The sequence below is a fragment of the Bos mutus genome, chromosome 5 (assembly GCF_027580195.1).
Source record: "Bos mutus isolate GX-2022 chromosome 5, NWIPB_WYAK_1.1, whole genome shotgun sequence".
NCBI lineage: Eukaryota > Metazoa > Chordata > Mammalia > Artiodactyla > Bovidae > Bos > Bos mutus.
In genome coordinates, this window is record NC_091621.1 from 51,329,995 (window position 1) to 51,353,844 (window position 23,850).

Sequence of the window (23,850 nt, forward strand, 5' to 3'; positions counted from 1 at the left end):
CCAGGGAAGCCCTTACTGTAACTACCAACACAAGTTTCCTTTAGAAATGTTGTATCTTTATTATTCTTAGGACCATCTTACTTGCAATAAAATCTTGGTGTACCAAGAGGTGTACCAAGTCTGTAGAAATCATAAGACATGTCCTAGAATTTATTTTTCAATGAATATATCTTCTTTATCTATTTGTGATTGTTTTACTCTTGCACAGAAAATTGGACAAGATGTTAATGTAGGGTCCCAATTAGTTGAATTCTGTTGGATTAATGTTTTACTCGGTTGAGTATGAAATGAACCACTATGCTATATAAAATGCCACAAGTATTGACATTTTTGACATCACAGAAACAGCAAGGGCTTCCCTGGTAGTACAGCTACCAGAATCCGCCTGCAGTGCAAGAGACCGTGGTTCTATCCCTGGGTTGGGAAGATCCCCCGGAGGAGGGCATGGCAACCCACTCCAGTATTCTTACCTGGAGAATTCCATGGACAGAGGAGCCTGAGGAGGCTACAGTCCACAGGGTTGCAAAGAGTTGGACTCGGCTGAACAGCTAAGCAGCAGCAGCAGAAACAGCAATTTATCAACAGTACTAAATTCAGTGGACATGAAAACAAAAACAAGTTTCTACCATAGCAGAAAGGGATGATTCTATAGCATGCTAATTTCCTAGAATAGCCTCTAGTGTCTTCCTTTTTAAAACATTTATTTACTTACTTATTTGGTTGTGCTGGACCTTAATTGCAACACTCAGGAGCTTCAACACACATGTGGGATCTTTAGTTGTGGCATGCAGAGTCTCAGTTGCAGCACGTGAGATCTAGTTCTCTGACCAAGAATTGGATCCCAGCCGCCTGCACTGGGCGCGCACGTGGAGTCTTAGCCACTGGACCACCAGGGAGGTCCCTCTGCTTTCTTCTTTCTAGATTGATTTTATTTGGATATGTGCCCAAAAGTGGCAAATATTTTCTAATCTGTACTTACTTTCCTCAAAAATTATGTAATATTCAGTAGCCTCTACATTATAAATTATAATATCATGCTAAATGAGAGGTGATCTCTTTCTATTATACTTACTTTTAAATGTCTTATGTAGAAAATTTCTAACAAAGGTTGAGATTACCATACTGAACAATGATCCAGAACTAGGACACGGCCAATCTTGTTTCCTCTGTGTCTGTCCTGGTATAAACATCCCTAGCATTCCTGGTATGAGCATGAAACACGGCGTACTAGAAACATCACTGAATGCAAGACATAAAATCTGGGTTCAGGTCTTTGCTTGATCCTGGGAATCCTCTATTTTCTCCATAAATCATTTACAACATGAGCCATATATAACCAAATATCTCCAAGCTTTCTTCACCATCTAGTTTTACACACTAGGCTGTAGTTAGTGTATGTTGGGTCATTGTCATCCACTGAATGCATTTCACATCTTCAGTGATCTCTTTCTAAATAGACACTTGGATGTAATCTATCTACACCACAAAGGCAAAATTATAACCAACCTAAAAAAGAAAATAGAACTTACAATGGACTAGTTCTTTTAAACATGGCTATTTAACCATTATAATGATATCAACTCTTTTAAAAAGCTGATGTACCAAAGCAGAGGCACAGGCTAGATTTATTTGAATAGACACATGCAATCCATGAAAACCAAGACTGATATTGTAAATGTGCTGTAAAAATAAAACATTCTGAAATAGGCTGATGGCATTTCAAAAATGACCCCAAATTATAGACCAAGTAGTTTCATCTCAGCAGTAGAAGAAAATGTTCTGAAATTTATTTTAATGCAGTGAGGTTGCTATTAATCTGACAATTAAAATTGATTACACGTGCAGAATTCATGTGATGGTTGTCAGTGAAATAGAGTCTACTGCATGTTGCCATTGTTTGCTTGTCATGAAATCTATAAAACTGCAGACCTAATCTGTCTTGTTCATTACTCTATGTCCAGCACCCAGCAAAGAACACAGCACACACTAAAAAAAATGAGTAAATCAATAAATTCCTCATCAGTGTATTATATGAAAGAAATATAAACGTAATAATATGAATCCCTCACACCTGGTTATTTCGTTTACACTCACTGAGATGATTTTTAGATGTATTCAAATACATTTTGAAGCTGATCATACTCTAGTCATTAATATTCCCTCATCTACACGTGGATTAAAGGCATCCATGCATTTAGCTCTAATTTTGGTAAAATTAACCAAATTGAAATTAATGGTGAGCTTGTAAGGAAGAGAACAAATATGTCTCTGGACAGTGTGTCTACAAAAAGGTGGTGATGGACTGAGGATATAGGAAGTGTTTCAAGGTGAAATTTATCAAAGGTAAATATGAGACTTCCATGCATGTGCAGTCAACAGGATTCACTGGTACAAAATAAGGAAGCCATGACTTGGCAACTTGATAGTTATCAGCACATTCAATATCAAATAAAGGGGTGCTTTTGTCACCAAGAAGATAATACCATCTCAAACTTTATTAAGGGAAGTGTACTGTAGTTAAAATTAGGGAAGCAACACTTTAACTCTGTACTGATTATTCAGTACTCGGACTATTTCATTCAGTTCTGGGTACCTTCATTTAGAGCCATTTAGAAGGATTAAAATGCATTTATAGATGAATGACTAAAATGGTATATGAGAAATATTTAAAGTAAGTAGAAAAATTTAGCCTAAAGATGTGAAGCCTTATTTAAAGGAATATAAAAGTTTTAAAAATTAATGGATATCATCAAGAAGAATTTCTGTTCCTTTTAGTTTCTCATGGGGTCTTATTTTGATCCAACTCTCCCTGAGCCACCATTACGCATCGTCTGGGCCCCAGAGGCAATTAATCACTTGTCTTCTCATATCAGTTCTTGATCCCCACTCCCTAATTTCACTATTAATTTAGCAGTTAGAGAATTTCTTCTAAAGGGACATGTCATGTGAGCAGAAATGACAACAGAGCTTATATTAATGTTTGTCTTCAGTCAGTTCAGTTCAGTTCAGTCGCTCAGTCGTGTCCGACTCTTTGCGACCCCATGTATCGCAGCACGCCATGTCTCCCTGTCCAACACCATCTTCCGGAGTTCACTCAGACTCACGTCCATGTTTGTCTTATCAGGCCCTCAAAGCATTCACAAGAAATAAATGTTACAGTCCAATTCTTCAAACATGCAGAAAGATACTCAAAACTGTCGAGGGACTTGTTCCAGAACACAAGAATAGGAAGTCATGAATCTGTAATCAGACACCAGGTCTATCTTATTTCAGAATCCATGTTTTGTAAGCAACAAAGTTGTGGGCCCTGGGGTTATTAGAAATAGAGCTTCCCAATCAGTTATCTATTTCTCTGTAACAAATTACCAAAAACATAGTGTTGCTTAGTGCTGCAAATACTTACTATCTTTCACAGCTTCTGTGAAATACATTAGTTTTATTCAATAGTTTATGTCTAGTGCCTGATACTAACTTGGTACTCAATTATTATTAAAATAGATACGAATAAATGAAGCAGTAAAAGTATGTGTGAGTACATGCATATTTGTTGTTGTTGTTTTAGTCGATAGTTGTATCTGACTCTTTTGTGATCCCATGGATTATTATAGCCTGCCAGGCTCCTCTGTCCATGGGATTTCCCAGGCAAGAACACCAGAGTGGTTTGCCATTTCCTTCTCCAGGGCATCTTCCAAAAGCAGGGATTAAAACTGTGGCTTCTGCATTGGCAGGCAGATCCTTTACCACAGAGCCACCTGGGAAGCCATGTATATGCATATACATGTAAATAAATGCATAAATACATACAAGTGGATAATATTTTTAAATGTGGTTATTTCTTATATGTTTGCTGTTAAGTGCATTTTTTTTCCCTACAAATTTGTAAATAACAGCATTTGGGGTGGTGATATTTGGTGAGTTTTGACTTTTTTTCCAATTAACCTTATCTGAAAATACCTTGTGCTTTGGTTATCTATTGCCAAATGACGATTGACCCTAACACTTAGTACCTTAGAACACCAATCCTTCTGTCTCACTTCAGTTCAGTCGCTCAGTTGTGTCCAACTCTTTGCAACCCCATTACTGCAGCACACCAGGCCTCCTTGTCCATTGCCAACTCTCAGCCTTTACTCAAACTCGTGTCCATTGAGTCAGTGATGCCATCCAGCCATCTCATCCTCTTTCATCCCCTTCTCTTCCTGCCTTCAATCTTTCCCAGCATTGGGGTCTTTTCCAGTGAGTCAGTTCTTCCCATCAGGTGGCCAAAGTATTGGACTTTCAGCTTCAACATCAGTCCTTCCAATGAATATTCAGAACCGATACCCTTTAGGATGGACTGGTTGGATCTCCTTGCAGTCCAAGGGACTCGCAAGAGTCTTCTCCAACACCACAGTTCAAAAGCATCAATTGTTCAGTGCTCAGCTTTCTTCACAGTCCAACTCTCACATCCATACATGACTACCAGAAAAACCATAGCCTTGACTAGACGGACCTTTGTTGGCAAAGTAATGTCTCTGCTTTTCAATATGCTGTCTAGGCTGGTCATAACTTTTCTTCCAAGGAGCAAGTGTCTTTCAATTTCATGGCTGCAGTCACCATCTGCAGTGATTTTGGAGCCCCCCAAAATAAACTCTATCACTATTTACCCATCTATTTGCCATGAAGTGATGGGACCAGATGCCATGATCTTAGTTTTCTGAATGTTGAGTTTTAAGCCAACTTTTTCACTCTCCTCTTTCACTTTCATCAAGAGGCTTTTTAGTTCTTCTTCACTTTCTGCCATAAGGGTGGTGTTATCTGAATATCTGAAGTTATTGATATTTCTCCCGGCAATCTCGATTCCAGCTTGTGCTTCTTCCAGCCCAGTGTTTCTCATGATGTACTCTGCATATAAGTTAAATAAGCAGGGTGCCAATATACAGCCTTGATGTACTCTTTCCCCTACTTGGAACCAGTCTGTTGTTCCATGTCCAGTTCTAACTGTGGCTTCCTGACTTGCATACAGATTTCTCAAGAGGCAGATAAGGTGGTCTGGTATTCCCATTTCTTCAAGAATTTTCCAGAGTTTGTTGTGGTCCACACAGTCAAAGGCTGTGGCATAGTCAATAAAGCAGTAGATGTTTTGCTGGAACTCTGGCTTTTTTGATGATCCAGTGGATGTTGGAAATTTGATCTCTGGTTCCTCTGCCTTTTCTAAATCCAGCTTGAACATCTGCAGGTTCATTGTTCAGGTACTATTGAAGCCTGGCTTGGAGAATTTTGAGCATTACTTTGCTAGCATGTGCGATGAGTGTGGTAGTTTGGGCATTCTTTGGCATTGCCTTTCTTTGGGATTGGAATGAAAACTGACGTTTTCTAGTCCTGTGGCCACTGCTGAGTTTTTCAAATTTGCTGGCATATTGAGTGCAGCACTTTCACAGCATCATCTTTTAGAATTTGAAATAGGTCAACTGGAATTCCATCACCTCCACTAGCTTTGTTCATAGTGATGCTTCCTAAGGTCCACTTGACTTCGCATTCCAGGATGTCTGGTTCTAGGTTCTAGATTATCTGGGTTGTGAAGATCTTTTTTGTATAGTTCTTCTGTGTTTTCTTGCCACCTCTTCTTAATACCTTCTGCTTCTGTTAGGTCTATACCATTTCTGTTCTTTATTGTGCCCATCTTTGCATGAAATCTTCTCTTGGTATCCTTAATTTTCTTGAAGAGATCTCTAGACTTTCCCATTCTATTGTTTTCCTCTATTTCTTTGCACTGATCACTGAGGATCAGTGATCTGTTTTGTCTACTTGAACACAATTTGGCAGTTTGGGTCAGGGTTAGTGGGGTTTGTTTCTGGTCAAGGTGATTCCAGCTATGGGAGCTAATCTGGGGAACACCAAATAAGTATCCACTCCCATGATGACTCAAATTAATATGCTAACATTCTAACCCCCAAAGAGATGATATTGGAAGGTGAGTCCTTTGGGAAGTGTTTGGTCGTGAGGGTGGAGCCATGGTAAATGTGCTTAGTACCCTTATAAAAGAAGTCCAAGAGAGATTCCTCACTCTTTCCTACATGTAAGGTTAACAGTGAGAAGGCAGGCTCTCACCAGACACTAAATATGTCATGACCTGGGATTTTCCTGTCTTCAAAATAAATGTTCATAAGCCACCCAGTTCATGATATTTTTGTGTTGGTAGCCTGGATGAACTGAGATAATCACATCCATAAAAATAGCTGACTAGTTTCCAAGTAAGAGGCTATCAATAGTATCAATTAATAAAGTTTAAAAGAAAGAATCCAATCAGGAAAAAAATACCAAGAAGAACTTATTTCTCTTACATACATGCTAGTTTCTGTACAATTAATATTTCACTAATATAGAGATTAATTATTGGCTAGCTCTTCTTTAAAAAGTTTGAATGTAGGATCATAAAACTTGTTAGAAATTACTATTCTTTAGAAAAAGGTAAGTGCCATTCTGTGAAAAACATACAATCTTCATAGTTAGCAGTGTCCTGCTGGAAAACTCAAGTTTCAACCATTATGGGTCACACAATAAATCAATAAAGTATATATTTGAGTTTCTGCCAAAATTTTGTTAAATATTTGGACATTGAGCAAATGCGTAAAAATCCAAAATTGGCTGTGATATAGTTACTGTTATGCCTATCATATCATTGTTTGGTTTCACTGGACAGTTGGGTTTTATTAAAATGCAGAAAAAATTCAGAGTATTAATATGCTTAATATATATTTTGCTTGGCAAGTATATTTTCCAACATATTTTCTAGATAAATAAAAGTCAACATATTGGAAAATGAAAACAGACACTCAGTTTGCCTTATTGGGTTACTATTATATATAGGATAACCCTGAACTACTGACTAGAATATATGGTTAATATAGTATGGGCTTCCCCAGTGGCTCAGCAGGTAAAGAATCCACCTGCAATGCAGGAAGACACAGGAGGTACAGGTTTGATCCTCGGCTTGGGAAGATACCCTGGAGGAGGAAAATGGCAAGCCACTCCAGTACTCTTGCCTTAAAACTTATGTGGACAGAGAAGCCTGGCGGGCCACAGTCCAAAAGGTCGCAAAGAGTTGGAAACAAGTGAGCGACTACACACACATGACTGCTCATTCAATACATAAGCTCATTCAACCATATGTATTGAGCATATTAGTATATTATGTTCCAAGTCTTAGTCTATGCTTCAGAATCAATCAGTGGTCAAAATAATAACCACTGTACTCATGGAGTTTGCATTTAATGGGGGAAATGAAAAGTGAATAACAATGATAAAAGTACATTATGTTGTATGTGAGAACTTAAGACATGCAATGGAAATATTAATGGTAGAACAGCATATGGACGTCTAGGGTCAAGGTGGAAGGGAGGACTAGGATACAGTGTTAAATACAGCACCGTTAGGTATCACAGGGGTAACACTGAGCAGAGCCGTACATGTAAGGGAAAAGATTTTCAGGCAAATGGAAGTATTGGTGCCAAGGCTCTAATGCAACACACTACCTGTATTATTTGAGCAACAGCAAGATATTAACAATAGTGGAGGGGAGTGAATGCGGGAGAGAATTGTTGTTGCTGTTGTTCAGTTGCCCAGTTATGTCTGACTCTTTGTAACCCCATGAACTATAACATGCCAGGCCTCCCTGTCCCTCACCATCTCCCGGAATTTGCCCCAGTTCATGTTCATTGCATCCGTGATGCAGTCCAGCCATCTCATCCTCTGACATCCTCTTCTCCTTCTGCCCTCAGTGTTTCCCAGCATCATGGACTTTTTCAATGAGTCATCTGTTCACATCAGATGACCAAAATACTGGAGCTTCAGCTTCAGCATCAGTCCTTCCAGTGAATATTCAGGGTTGATCTCCCTTAAGACTGATTGGTTTGATCTCCTTAAACCAGAGAGAGAATATCACAAGATAAATCTAAGAAGTTATAGTGGAAGTTGGGGGAGAGGGATTGTTTATAGAATTTCATAGGTCTTTTCAAATTTTTGGCTGACCTTTTAATAGAAATACAGAGCCAGTGTAAGTGTTTTGCAAAGAGAAGTTGCGCGTTGTGAATTAGATTTTTTTAACACCTCACTCAGACTGTTACACTGAAAATAGCCTTGAATGGGTTAACCCTTCTCTACCCCAGCATGCAAGTCTAGAGTTGCCTTATTGCCTCAAATTTGAATTTCTTCATCAGTCATCTTATGATGAAGCTGTTCACATGATTTGAGCAAGTTTTTTGGAGCACATGGTTTTTATTTGTTCTCTTTAGTCTAATGCCATGTAAATTAGTCATAATGAAGAGATTTGGACACTTTAATAATCTAGACAGAACAGATGTGATTTTTTTTACTCCAACATCTGCATTTGTAGCCTTTACATTGGTAAACTTCCAACATTAGAAATATGAATTAATTAAAGAAATATTTACTGTATGTCTACTATGTGTCAGGCACTGTTCTATGACTTGGGATTTAGCAGGAAACCAAGTAAATCAGGAACCTACTCTCAAGAAGCTCATATCAAACAATATGTGCAATTCACAATGTACATATGGGAGGTTAGCTCCTATACACTTAATCTAAATCTCATTTCAAAGAGGTAGACCTGGGCAAAATTATACTTAGGCATACACTTTCTTTCATAGATGCCATAGCATTAATGATCACACGATGTTTTCTGATCCAGTTTTGTGTCTTTGAAAAGAGAGGGTGTAATTATGTTTATCACATTAGTTCCTCCCTTTTCTTGGTAATAGTCTGTTGATTTTATCCTACTTTCTTCTCCCTCTGCACAGCTCATGTGACACGGGGCAGTGCAGGCAAGTTGAACTAGCCCAAACCCAGCTGTAGGTATGACCCAACTGACCTAAGCCAATAGGCACAATCCATGCTGTTGGACTTCAGGGATAAGCACATGATCCATTTCAGGTCAGTGTGATGGGAGGAGAGGTTTTGAGGGCTTCTGAGAAAGAAATTTTCACATTTTCCCAAGAGAGCTTCTTGGACCAACATTCTCTCTGTCTGCTCAAAGTAAATGAGTCACTGGTAGCCACTAACAGACCCTGGATGACATCTTGCAACCCCAAGGAAAGGCAGCCTTAGGTTGAAACAGCATGAGAAAAGTACCAAGAAGGCATGGAAATGAGTCTTTTTTGATATTATCAAGAACATTTGATCAAACCTTGACTAAATTTGGACATACTTCTGATGGTCACCTACTTAGCCCATTAGATTCCTCTGTTTTTTGAGCCTCAGTCTCAGTAAAGTCTTCTGTTACTTCAATGAAAGGATTCCTAAGTACCCGGTACTGGTGATAACAAGGGGGTAAGACAGAGTCTGTGATTGCAAGGGATTTACATGTCAATAACAAACGGAAAAGAAACAAGCTATATAGAGTGATAAGTTTTAGGATAAAGAGAAAGAGAAGGCTCCATCTAGCAAGGAGAACTCACTCAGGTTGTGGGGAGGGGCAACGACAGATTGACCAAGAGGATTTCTTTGAGATGATCCCTGAACACTTTTTATAAACAAGTGAGGCAGAGAAAAAGGAGAGTCAGTGGAAAGTAACAAGTCCAGCACTTAATGATAGTACTTGCTAATCTTTCTTGTCTGCTATCTCTCTGCTGTGCTCAAATACTTACAGATACTGTCTCATTTAATCCTTAGAAGAACTCTATGAAGTAAATACTTTACATCAATGGGGCCACTGAGGAAAATAAAGATTATATGACAACCCATTTTCAAATAGCTAAGAAATTGCAGACCTGGGTACTGAACCAACACTTTGACTCTAGGACCCACTATATGCTACCGGCTTCCAGAATTTGGGACTAGAGCAAACATTTTTTTTTTTTTTTTTAAGATTTTTTTTGATGCAAACCATTTTGAAAATCTTTACTGAATTTGTTACAATATTGCCTCTCTTTTGTGCTTTGTTTTGTTTTGTTTGGCCACAAGGCTTGTGGGATCCTAGCTTTCTAGCTCCCTGACCAGGAATTGAATCTGCACCCCTGTATGGGAAGGCAAAGTCCCAACCCCTGAACTTCCAGGACCCATAAAGCAAACATTTTCATGTTGAATAATATTTCTTTAGGCTTCCCTGGTGGTTTAGACGGTAAAGAGTCCACCCGCAACGTGGGAGACCTAGGTTCGATTACTGGGTTGGGAAGATCCCCTGGAGGAGGGCATGGCAAACCACTCCAGTATTCCTGCCTGGAGAATCCCCATGGACTGGTGGGCTCCAGTCCATGGGGTCACACAGAGTTGGACACGACTGAGCAACTAAGCACAACAAGCACAGCACAATATTTCTTTATATCTGGAATGTTGGACAAGAGCAGAAGTGGAAATAAATGAAAACAAAGAGGAAATCAGGAGCTATACTAAGGGTCTCATGCTCCAAAGCTTATATTTTAGGCCAAAAAATTTAATTTCTTATACAATGATATTCTAAATGTTATAATCTGGGATCTCACCAAGATGTGTCTGGTCACCGTAAAACATCTGCATCAAGCAGAGGTCAAATATTGAGACTCAATAAAACCAACACGACTTGTGATTATCTCAGAAGTGCTGTAGAAATTCCTGGGACTCATCAGTGGCATATCTAACTTATAGTAATATAAATATACATGAAATGTAGTAAATATTATCACATGTAGCTAAAGTGTTCTTAAAGGAGATTATGTAAAAACAGTTTTTGTTTATATGGAATAGTTTAAGAGATAGTAAAGTCTGTAAAACAACATTATTAAACATACATCAAACTCTTTTTATCTTGTGTAATCAAGAATTCCTATGATATGAAGTATAAGTTAATTGATATTTATTTATTAAACTATTCACACTCAGGAGCAATTTGGACCAACTTTATTTATATTGCATTTCTTAAAATAAAAACATTTGTGTATAGAAGCTCTCACTCTTTTTTGGTGGGAACACAAAATGAAACAACCACTTTGTAAGGCAGTTTGGCACTCTCTTACAAGTTAAACATAGTCTTAAAATACAGCCAGCAATCCTGCTCCTAGATATTTACCCAAATGAGTTAAAATTTTATGTCCACACAAAAACCTGCCCACTAATGTTTATAGTTGCTTTATTCACAACTGCCAAAAATTGGAAGCAATGAACACGTCTTTCAATAGGACAATGGATAAACAAATAGTAATACAATTATGTGATGGAATATTTTCAATGATAAAAAATAAATAAGCTATCAGGCCACAAAAAGACATGGAGGAAAAAAAAAAAAAAAAGACATGGAGGAGCTTTAAATGCATGTTGCTAAAAGAAAATAGCCAACCTGAAAAAGCTACGTACTGTAAGATCCTAACCATATGATATTATGGGAAAGGCAAAACTATAGAGTTGGGGGGTGGAAAAAAATCAATGGTTTCCCAAGTTCAGGAGGAGGGAAACAGGAATGAATTGGTGGAGCACAGGGTACTTTTAGGGTTTATGAAAGTATTCTGTGTGATACTATAATGAGATCACAAACCATTATGCATTTGTCAAAACTACAACACAAGGGGCTTCCCTCATAGCTCAGTCAGTAAAGAATCTGCCTGCAATGCAGGAGAACTGGGTTCAATTCCTGGGTCAGGAAGATCCTCTGCAGAAGGAACGGCAACCCACTCCAGTATTCTTGCCTGGAGAATCAGAGTCTGTCAGGCTACAGTCCATGGTGTTGCAAGAGTTGGACCCAACTTAGCAACTAAACCACCACCACAACACAAGAGGTGAACCCTAATGCAAACTATGGAATTCAGCTATGTACTGGTTCATCAGTTGTAACAAATACACCAAACTAATGCAAGATGTCAATAATAAGGGAAACTGTGAGAGTGGAGCAGAGAGTATACAGGCTTTCCTTGTACTTCTGAACATTTTTTTCCTGAAAACCTAAAACTACTTTTAAAAAATTAAATATATTAATATTTAAAGAAAAAAATTATTTTGAGGCCATTTTGGGGCAGCTTATGCCATGGATAGCTGAATTCTAAAATTCGAAGCGTTAAGTTTCAATACATTTCAGAATTTAGCAGGAATCTGGAGATTCTCTAGTAAAGCATTTTCTCAGTTACTCAGTCATGTCTGACTATTTGTGGCCCCAAGGGCTGTAGCCTGCCAGGCTCCTCTGCTGATGGAATTTTCCAGGCAAGAATACTGGAGTGGGTGCCATTTCCTACTTCGGGGGTCGGAAATCTATGTCTCTTATATCTCCTGCATTGATAGGCAGACTCTTTACCACTAGCTCCACCTGGGAAGCCCAGGTTTAAGCATGACTTTGTTTACTTCAGAATCTCACACTCAGGAAGTTTAATGCCTGTCCCCATGGCCACAAAACATGCAAACGGGAGAACCTGGCTTTGGACTCAGTTTACTTGACATACAATTCATAACACTCTTCAGTACACCAACTGACTCTAGCTGTAAAAGGACCAAGGATACAAATCAAAGGTTGAGGTCCTTTGAACAGCAGTGAAAATGTAAGTGTACATTATCCATGTGCTTTTTGGTTTTCCAGTAATGGTCCATATTTTGAAAACATGCTCACAGACAAACTACAAACACTCTCTGTCAGGGGCTTTTGATGTGTCTCCTATAAAGAAATAGAGCAAGGTAGAACCTGCTTGTTTGATTGATTCACTGAAGACTATCTGAGTTGCTGTATTGCATTTTGAGGGGGATGAGAGAAGGAGTAGTTATGAAAAATTCTTAACTTGTACAGTCCCTTCTTTTTCAAAATCTAAGCATCTGTGTAGATTTTTGTAATTTGGCAGATTCTGTATCTGGACAAGACAAATTTCAGCTGGAAAAATATGTTGTGAAAAATCTTTCAGATGTCACATCACAACTGGGGCCTCTGCTAAATCCAAAGTGCAGCTGGACCATATTATTACATAGTTATTTTATTTGCATTCCTGACCCCTAAGGAGTAAGTGGATTTCCATCTGGTATATTATATCATTCTTCTTCTGTGATGAGGGTAAGCATTTTTTAAAAGTTATACTAACAGCATAACTGAATTAAGCATGATTAATCAATTATTTGAAATAATATTATTCTTTATTAACTTAGCAAGGAACTGGGAAACCAACTGTATCTCAAAAAAGAATTAATATTTGAATATGATCATTGTTAAACAACTTTGTACAGTTAAAGTTCAGAATTAAAGACAAAGTTAAATATATTTTATTCAAAGGGATTTTTAAAATAATATATCTTTAAAGGATCTATTATCTGTTTAGCATCATGTGACTTCTTCAGAGTCTCAAAGTTGGTCATTGTCTAACTCTTGAGCAAAACCCGAGGCTTTCCCTGAGTTAGAAGACAGCAGAGTTCATATTATCAGAAAAGAAAGAGAGAGAAGGGGACAGAGACAAAGAAAAGAAAAAAGAATGAATTTCTCACATAAATTATGATTTACATAAAAGATCCTCATATCTGTTATGTAATTTCTACTCAAGAGCAGGGAAAATATTCATATGCTAATGTCATAGATGAAAGCATGGCCACCCAGTAAGGTTAAGGGAGCTCTCCAGGCTGGTGGAGTCAGAAACTGATCTCAATCTTCTGCTTTAAATTATATCTAGCTACTTTAAAGCAAGAGAGGAAAGACATTCCGAAAACATGCTTTCTGTTTAATCATATGCCATACCAGTACCTTATTCCCCTGAGATACTGTTATGGAACAGTCTGAAATCACCAACTATTTCTGTGAAAGAAGTTCCTAAATTAAATGTACTGGTAGAAAGGGCAACTACTGACAAGTATCTTATATTTGATAAATTTACCCTCTTCTATTTGGAAAACGGTTAAAAACTACTTGTGTTCAAAAGTGTGTCTTTAAGAGAGTAAAACGTGGTGGTGGTCTGGGAGCTGATGTTGGAAGTGACTCAGTAGAATCACACAGCTATGCCTGCACCTTTTCACATTAGAGCACTCTTGGCAATGATTTTCCATTAGGAGGCCAGATTCAGAAGGCTTCCAGTTTAGGGAAGTTCTGTGGACTTCTGACCTCAAGACCTTGGATTTGAAAGAATTTCACATGGCTGAGAGAGAGAGAGAAACTGGCGTCCAGAGCAGTGGGGGCTCCAAGGAGGCCACAGCTGTATCCTGAATGGGACAGAGCAAGTGTTTGCTTGGCAAGCAGGCCCAAATTGTCACAATTCATGAGGAGATGTGGGCCCTGAGGAGATGGTTAAATTTAATATCATGCTGGCTATCTTCTTTTTACCATCTTTATCCTGTCCTGAGCCCCAGTGTGCTGTCCCCTGTGGACCTCCTTATGCTGTTTCCTTCATCTCTGGCTTTCACTGGGTCGGACAAATGAGAGTAACTTGCCAGGCAGACGGAGAATTGAATTCCTTCACCTTTCTCCCCACTAACTGTGGCTGTTTCAATGGCCCTGTGTCTCTGCTTCTACTGCCACGCTTATTCAGAGACCCTCCATCCCCAAGGCTACAGATTTTCCTGGATTCTGATGATACCAGTCTCTTCCCCTTTTCTCTACAGGGTTGGTCATTTCTTACAACTGTTGCTTGTTAGGGATAATCAATCATTCTCTCTACTTCATCTCCTGAACACACCTCTGTCTGGCTCCTTCATTATAAAGTCTTTTTCAATTCAATACTTTGGATGTGTTGCTGCTCAAAACTTAATATAAGGTAATAATAATAGCTAGTAAGTATTACTATATGCCAAATATTATAAGTAAAAATGAGATAAAATTTTATAGTAAATGTCTGAGGCTGATATACATTATTCACAAATAAATACTAGAAATGTTGATTGGTTTCACCAAGGTCATGCATCTCAAATGGATGAACCAGGATTCAAGCTCTGATTTTCTGACTCCAGAGTTTAGTCTCATTTATTATATGATCTACATTGTAAATCATCACATCCTCTAGCAAATATCAAAAGAGCCTATGTGTACAGCTTTAGAAAATTTCATAGTTGAAAAAAATCAAATGAAGTCTGGCTTTCCAAATTGTATTTCCAAAAGGGTAAAATTTCCACATTCTGCTTAACTATTACACCATAAGATGATACAGCAAGTATTCGTACTTGCTAAGCCAACAGTGTATATTTTCACATGTGGAAATTCTGGTTTTAACATTAGCTACGTGGTACTAAGATGCCTATATAAATCTGCCCAACAACAAAGTGAATGATACAACATCTGTCACTGTTTTTCCTCAGAAACACCAATAGCTTTGCAGCCTAATCCCAAAGAGACAGACTGATCTCATCCTGCATTTGATGTCCTGAGAAATATCTACCGATCTATAAAACTTTTCGCCAGCTGCAACAGAGAAAAACCTGTCATTAGTTGTTCAGTAAGCGTTGGGAGCCTAATAATGCTGGAGAGTATCCTGTCCACAATTTTTTTTTAATCAAGCAAAATTTTGTCTTACTGACTTATTATAGGGATTATGATATTCAGACAGACAGAGTTATGCCAAAGTATGTTACTGTCAAAAGATACAAGGATGAATTCATGTTGGGGTTAGAGAAATAAAAGTTATGGCTATACACCTGAGTTGGCATTATTTATTATAAGTTTCAGACAGTTCATCTTCTTTGCTTATGTTATTCTATATCAGGGAAAAATAGAAATATTAGCCTTGAGAGTTACAGGGACACAGTTGAATTCCATTCTTCTATGTTGCTGATTTAAAAACATGAATGTTCTTCTCAAAGCTAAATTTGGTCTTATTCATGTTACCTTATATTTCTCTTGAAAAAGTAAAAGCTAATTGAATGTATAAATGAAGGGACCAATTCGTGAATGAAAAAATCAGGTACCTCTTAGACTGAAAATTATTTGCTGAGGGCTGGTTAATATAAAAATTACCTTATACAATATTTTAAAATTTCTAGTTTACTTGATTCTCCTTTTACTCATAAAACAGGAGGAGAAAACTTCACAATTATTGAACATCTATTATGTGTGGGATATAGCTAATGAAATTATTTAAACTTTAAAATAAGTATAGTATGTAGCCAAAGGTGACTTATGGTAAAGAATAAGGAAGGCCTTAACCAAAGACTCAGATCTATGTTTGAGTCCCAGCTGGTGATATGAGTAGATCCAGAACTTCTACATAGAAGGGATATTAAATGTTTATGAGAGTCACAAATAAAACTCATCTTATATATAGGAGATAAATTGATAGGATGGATATGCCAATTTTATTGCTAATAAAAACTGTATTGGAAGATATGACTTAGGATAATGGCCAAATAAGTTTGGGAATGCCCTTTGTTCTTTATATACACCCTCAACCTCTCTTAAAACAGTGGCATAGTCCATTGAAAGAAAATTTGAGGTCTACTGAGGCAAACCCACTTATCAGTACTTGCTGCCACTTGGAGGTCTGGAATAAAAGTGGAAGGAAACAGAATGAATGGAGCAGCGCTCCCCAGGGCCTATGAACTGAGAGTCATTTAGTTCCATCTAGTTGAGCACAGGGACTGCGCTCCTGGCTCAGTGGTAAAGAATCTGCCTGTCAATGCAGGAGACATGGGTTCAATCCCTGGGTTGGGAAGATTCCCTGGAGAAGAGAAATGGCAACTCACTCCAGTATTGTAGCCTGGGAAATTCCATGGACAGAGGAGCCTGGGTGGGCTCACAAAAGAGTCAAACCTGACTTAGCAACAACATGCAATTGAGCACAATGCCAGGCACAGCTTGTGATGTTTAATAAGCCACAGCACTACTAAAAGGCACAAATGTTCTGATTTTTCCATTCTAACCTAGGGTCTTCAGAAAGGAATACGGCCCCACTGACATCTTCATTTTGGACCAGTGAGACCATTTCAGGTTTCTGACCTCCAGAATGGTAAAATAATAAATGTGTGTTGTTTCAAGCCATTTGATTTGTGGTCCTCTGTTACAGCAGCAATAGGGCACTAATAGAGATGTGAAAGGCAAACGCTTCTTGCCCACAACACACTCTTCCTTTACCTAAGTGAACAAGCACAGAATCAAAAGCCAATATCTAAGGCTGGATTAGAAGGTGACATGGCGTGAATTCCAGTTGTGCAGGAGTGGTAAGAAAGATATCTTGATGTAAATGAGTTGTTTGCCACTAATTTGCTTTGAGAAATATTATATAGGAGGTTTTGGTGGAAAGTCAACGGAAGAGTCAACCCTTTTACCCCAGTGACATGCCAGCTTTTGGAGACCCTGAACAAAATGACAAAGGCAGAGTATTTCTATAACAGTTTTTCACGAACACATTGTGCTTCGTAGGCAATTTTAAACCACACTGTCATTCTGTGGCTCTGTCAGTAAAAACTGGTTACCAAAATACAGATTACTCCAATGCAAAAGAACTCCAAAGCAACGTATAGTGTCCATTTAACTCTACCTTTTAATCTAGCACTAAACCAAAAGCTTTTGTGAAGAAATCCAACAGTAAGACTAACTTGTTCTATTTTAGAAACTAGTAAAAGTGACTATTAATAGTTTAGGCTAATTATGGTCTTTAGGACAGAAGTTGACCTTTTGAAGTAGAGCTGCCTTGTATCCATTCCCCTGAGTTGAAATTGTACCTTTTATTTGGGTTCTACCTGGAAAGGAACCAGCACCAACCAGAGAACATAAAGTATCATGGGGTTCAGGTGGGAGAGCATTAAGAAACTAAATTATATGAATCAAACTTGGTCTCTTCAAAGCAATTTACAGTGATGCATGAGTACTTTACATAAGTTTATCTGTACATAATTCTTTTTGCTGCTCCTTTAAAACTAGTTTGTGGGAGATGCTTGGCTATGCATTGACCCAGAATTCTGGATCCTTATGTTTTCTTTTGCTCATTCACCCTTCTCTGGCCACCATTGCCTCTCCTTGCTGTCTGGAAGCTAAAATTTGGAAAGAATTTCAAAAGGCTTCTGCCCTCTAAGACCCCTACTTCTGTTCTCAGACAAAACATGAACTTCTGGGATGGCAATTTAATCTGAGTTTTCTGAGTTTTCTTTCTCTACCAATGTCTCTAGGAGAAGCAACTTATGAAACACATCTGGAACACACTCATCTATGAAATGGAAATTCCCTTAAGTGAGTGAGCGCATGTGATTAGTGATAAATATTTTCTTATGTATTCATTCACAGGCTAACTTGCAAAATTTTGAGCAATCATCCAGGAAAAACACATACAGGGTAAATAAAGGTGGTATTAATAAATAGGAGACGTTGTTTTCACAAATTCACAGCTATTTTTGAAGAACTGAAAGCTGAGTATGGATGTTCCCCTGACTCCAGGAACATCTCACTCCAGATCATGACCCATGGGTACTTTTAGGTCCTTTAACATGAATTTCATGTTTTAAAAGGCTTACTTTACAAATTTTGTATGTGAAAAAAGATACAGCTGAGTAAATTTACTGTTATCTTCTGGGTTTAAATTTAACTTCAAGTGAAAACATGCATTAATGCGTCTGTCCAAATACATAAGGGCTTCCCAGGTGGCTCAGTGGTAAAGAATCTGTTTGCCAGTGCAGGAGATGCAAGTTCAACCCCTGGGTCCAGAAGATCCCCTGGAGGAGGAAATGGCAACCAACTCCAGTGTTCTTGCCTGAAGAATCCCATGGACAGAGGAGCCTGATGGGTTACAGTCCGTAGGGTCGCAAAAGAGTCAGACATGACTCGGTGACTGAGATACACACACACACACCCCAAATACATAAATTATGTGTCTTCATGATTAATAGCCTCACACAAACATCATGTTCAGTTCACACAAACATATGGGGAAATGGATTTCTTTTAGAGAGCAAGCAGGTTTGGTCAATAATTACTAACTAAATTAAGCAATGACGGAAAAAGACAACCAATTGGTAAGAAATATGGTACCTCAAGTTAATAATTTAAATAATATATAATGTTATGCTCAAAACAGTATTATAAAAATCTTAACCCATCAATTTTTATGTTCCCTCAATAAAGCATAACATTTCAAAAATAGAAATTTTACATATGCATGAATAAATATATTCCTTATCTTTATGCTTTCATATATAAAAACCAAAACTCATTATGGGGATAAGATGTATGGTAAGACCATTTGGTTATAGATTTGACATTCACAACTTTTCAAATTTTGGCTTTTTATACTATTTCCAAACATAGTCATAGATATCCACTGTCATAGAAATACACTGACTTCAGGCTCTACTACAAAGCCACAGTTATCAAGACAGTATGGTACTGGCACAAAGACAGAAATATAGATCAATGGAATAAAATAGAAAGCCCAGAGATAAATCCACGCACATATGGACACCTTATCTTTGACAAAGGAGGCAAGAATATACAATGGATTAAAGACAATCTCTTTAACAGGTGGTGCTGGGAAATCTGGTCAACCACTTGTAAAAGAATGAAACTAGAACACTTTCTAACACCATACACAAAAATAAACTCAAAATGGATTAAAGATCTAAACATAAGACCAGAAACTATAAAACTCCTAGAGGAGACCATAGGCAAAACACTCTCCGACATACATCACAGCAGGATCCTCTATGACCCACCTCCCAGAATATTGGAAATAAAAGCAAAAATAAACAAATGGGACCTAATTAACCTTAAAAGCTTCTGCACATCAAAGGAAACTATTAGCAAGGTGAAAAGACAGCCTTCAGAATGGGAGAAAATAATAGCAAATGAAGCAACTGACAAACAACTAATCTCAAAAATATATAAGCAACTCCTACAGCTCAACTCCAGAAAAATAAATGACCCAATCAAAAAATGGGCCAAAGAACTAAATAGACATTTCTCCAAAGAAGACATACAGATGGCTAACAAACACATGAAAAGATGTTCAACATCACTCATTATCAGAGAAATGCAAATCAAAACCACTATGAGGTACCATGTCACACCAGTCAGAATGGCTGCGATCCAAAAGTCTACAAATAATAAATGCTGGAGAGGGTGTGGAGAAAAGGGAACCCTCTTACACTGTTGGTGGGAATGCAAACTAGTACAGCCACTATGGAGAACAGTGTGGAGATTCCTTAAAAAACTGGAAATAGAACTGCCTTATGATCCAGCAATCCCACTGCTGGGCATACACACTGAGGAAACCAGAAGGGAAAGAGACACGTGTACCCCAATGTTCATCACAGCACTGTTTATAATAGCCAGGACATGGAAGCAACCTAGATGTCCATCAGCAGATGAATGGATAAGAAAGCAGTGGTACATATACACAATGGAGTATTACTCAGCCATTAAAAAGAATACATTTGAATCAGTTCTAATGAGGTGGATGAAACTGGAGCCTATTATACAGAGTGAAGTAAGCCAGAAGGAAAAGCACCAATACAGTATACTAACACATATATATGGAATTTAGAAAGATGGTAACAATTACCCTGTGTACGAGACAGCAAAAGAGACAATGATGTATAGAACAGTCTTATGGACTCTGTGGGAGAGGGAGAGAGTGGGGAGATTTGGGAGAATGGCATTGAAACATGTAAAATATCATGTATGAAACGAGTTGCCAGTCCAGGTTCGATGCACGATACTGGATGCTTGGGGCTAGTGCACTGGGACGACCCAGAAGGATGGTATGGGGAGGGAGGAGGGAGGAGGGTTCAGGATGGGGAACACATGTATACCTGTGGCAGATTCATTTTGATATTTGGCAAAACTAATACAATTATGTAAAGTTTAAAAATAAAATTAAAAAAAAAAGAAATATAGTGATAAAATTTAAAGGAAATCATGGTCATATGTCTTTTAAAACACAGCTGATTTCAAATCCTATTTTCATGTATCTTACTTTTTAAAATAGGGGCTTCCCTGGTTACTCAACAGTAAAGAATCTGCCTGCAATGCAGGAGATACTGGAGACATAGATTTGATCCCTGGGTTGGGCAGATCACCCAGAGGAGGAAATGGTAACCCATTCCAGTAATCTTGCTGGGAAAATCCCCTGGACAGAGAAGTCTGGTGGGCTATAGTCCATAGGGTCACAAAGAGTCAGACATAACTGAGCAACTGAACACACACACACACACAACTTGTTAAAATGTTATCCTATAAAATGAAAGGGATATTGGTCTCTATTAAACAAAATAAAATAGTAAAGAAACATATTCCAGATGAAGGAACAAGACAAAACAAAAAAAACAACTAAGTGAACATAGGCAATCTTAGATTGTTTATTAGTTGAGGAGAAAGTTTTGTCATTTCTTGAGGTAGAAAATATACAGGGAACACTTCAAAGCAGGTGAATAATGATAAAATCAGTTTTCAGCATGCTGAGATTGAGGTACCTATGGACATCCCAGAAGGAATGTTCAGTAGAAAGAGGAATATAAAAGTATAGAGTATATATCTGGGTCAAATATCTGGACTCTAATGTAGGGATAGCCAAGCCAGGGTACATGGCTCAAATCCAGCCCACTTCTTAATTTTTCAAATAAAGTTTTATTAGCATGCAATGATGTTATTCATTTACACATGGCTGTGGCTGCTTTTGCTCTACAATACCAGAGGTGAACAGTTACAACAGGGATTTATGGCCCATAAATAAAAAATATTTAATACCTGGCCCTTTACCTAGAAAAAATTTGCTAACTTCTGTTCTAGAGCAGAAATCTATAATAAATACACATCCCTCAACACAAGGTGTGAATGAATGCCTTCATTTGATCAATTAGAAAATATTATTTATTAAAAACTATCTCTGTGCCAGACATTAGAGTAACAAATGAGATATGGAAATTCTTCAGTAAAAGTAATAATTTAGCATTTTAAAAATATTTGCAAGTATAATTGTGATAAGAAAAAAGATAATATTAAAGACATTTTGCTTTCCCCTCAAGGTATTACAAGAAGAATATCTTATCAAGACAAACATTTGACTTCGGCCAGTTTTGACAGTTTTCAAACAATTTTATTTAGGTTCATGCAAATTTTCTACTGGAATGTTACATGATATTGTCTTCTCTCTCATTTCTCCCATCATTCAACATGAACACATAACTCCAGAAACAAGAAAATGCTTTCAGACCGACACCTATGAAGCTCCAAAGGAGCTTCCAGCACAAGCAGACCAATGATGAGGTGGTTTGAGGAGAAGACTCTTCTCGGCATACCTGTAACTGCAGTAAAGAAAGTAGCCATTCATTCATTCAGCCATTTAGTCATCTACCCATTCACTTAGAACAAGTTTTTGAGGTACTTATTATTTACCAAGCACTGTCTTGGCCCTGAATATATAAAAGTGAACAAAGTAATGATTCTAGGAACTAATATACTTACTGACCTAATTGAGGAAACTATGTTTCACGGAGTTCTGAGGGAATATAATGGTAAAGTTGAAAGAATTGGGTGGGAAATTGAACAAATGTATTAACCTCTACTTTTCACCAAATCCCATAAAAATGTTAAAAAAAATGAGTCAACATCAAAAAAAAGACAATGAAAAGAAGAACTAAGACTACAGCAATAGAAATTTAGAAACTAGAAAGAAAGACAAAGTTCACTCACCTAAAAGAACTAAGAGGTTTCTAGTTTTAGCAATAACATGTAAAGAGCTTGAAAATAACTGCTATTACAATTTTTAAAAATAATATTAATGACTTTTCTTGAACTCATCAGACAATGCAGTTTTCAGGGAAAATACTATACTGGCTTTGTTGTTATTTTTTAGTTTCTCAGTCATGTCTGACTCTTTGCAACCCTGTAGACTATAGCCTGCCAGGTTCCTCTGTCCATGGGATTTCACAAGCAAGAATACTGGAGTGGGTTGTCATTGCCTTAGACAGATGAATTCAGAGATTTGCAGTTTGGAATCTGCTAACTAGAGCAGACGCAGAGGTAGCCATAAACTGATTGTTGTTGTTTGTTGTTCAGCCAGTAAGTCGTGTCTGACTTTTTGCAATTCCATGGACTGCAGCTTCCCTGTCCTTCACTATCTCCCAGAGTTTGCTCATACACATGTCCATTGAGTTGGTTGATGCCATCCAATCATCCCATCTTCTGTCACTCCCTTCTCCTCCTGCCCTCAATCTTTTCCAGCATCAGGGCCAACATTTAAGTATTAATTCTGTGACTTAGCATGAAAATGAGAAATTCTTAGGTTTTGAGGTTTTAGGGGACCTTTTGTGGGTTTTACCTGTAGAAAATCTACCAGATTTCAGTTGAAGATCTGGTGAAGATCCCCTAAAGGCTCTGGAATGGGAAGGGGATGTGTAATCTTTGTTTAATATATGACAAAAAGCAAGAAAAAATAGTCTAAAGAGATAAAGTAAGCTTCAGAACTAGACTCAAATGTAACACAGATGTTAAAATTATCACAGGAAATGTTTTAAAACTCTTGGCAAAACATTATGAGCTCTAATTTAAAAAGTTAGATAATGTGCAAGAACACTTGGGTAAAGTAAGCAAAGAGCTACAAACTCTGAGGAAGAATTCAAAGGAAATGCTAGAAATACTCAACCCTATAATAGACATTAAGAATGCCTATGATAAGTTCATCAATAAACTAGATAAATCTGAGGAAAGCATCAGTGAGCTTGAAGACAGATCAATATAAACTTCCCAAAATGAAATTCAAAAAGAAGGGAAAAAAACCCAAACCCAGAACATCCAAAACCTGTGGAATAATGTCAAAAGATATAAGATACACATAACTGGCATACCACAATAAGAAGGAATATTTGAAGTAATAATGGCTGAGAAGCTCCCAAACTTTATGATAGACACCAAACCACACATCCATGAAAGTCAGAACAAAAATAAGTACCAAAACACTACTTCCACGCACATAATATTAAGAAACCCTCATCCTCCAAATGGAGAAGGCAATGGCA

At 37.7% G+C, this 23,850-nt stretch overlaps 1 long non-coding RNA gene across 2 annotated transcripts in view; it reads left to right on the forward strand.

Moving 5' to 3' along the window:
• Positions 1–23,850, forward strand: part of LOC138987832 (uncharacterized) — a 40,577-nt gene that overhangs the window by 10,958 nt on the left and 5,769 nt on the right. The window contains exons 1-3 of one of the 2 annotated variants that reach the window (XR_011464124.1): positions 15,250–15,347; positions 16,772–16,853; positions 18,013–18,073. This is a non-coding gene — a long non-coding RNA (uncharacterized lncRNA). Of the gene's footprint in view, positions 1–15,249; positions 15,348–16,771; positions 16,854–18,012; positions 18,074–23,850 lie in introns of those variants that run through there. The other variant, XR_011464125.1, reaches the window with a different exon arrangement.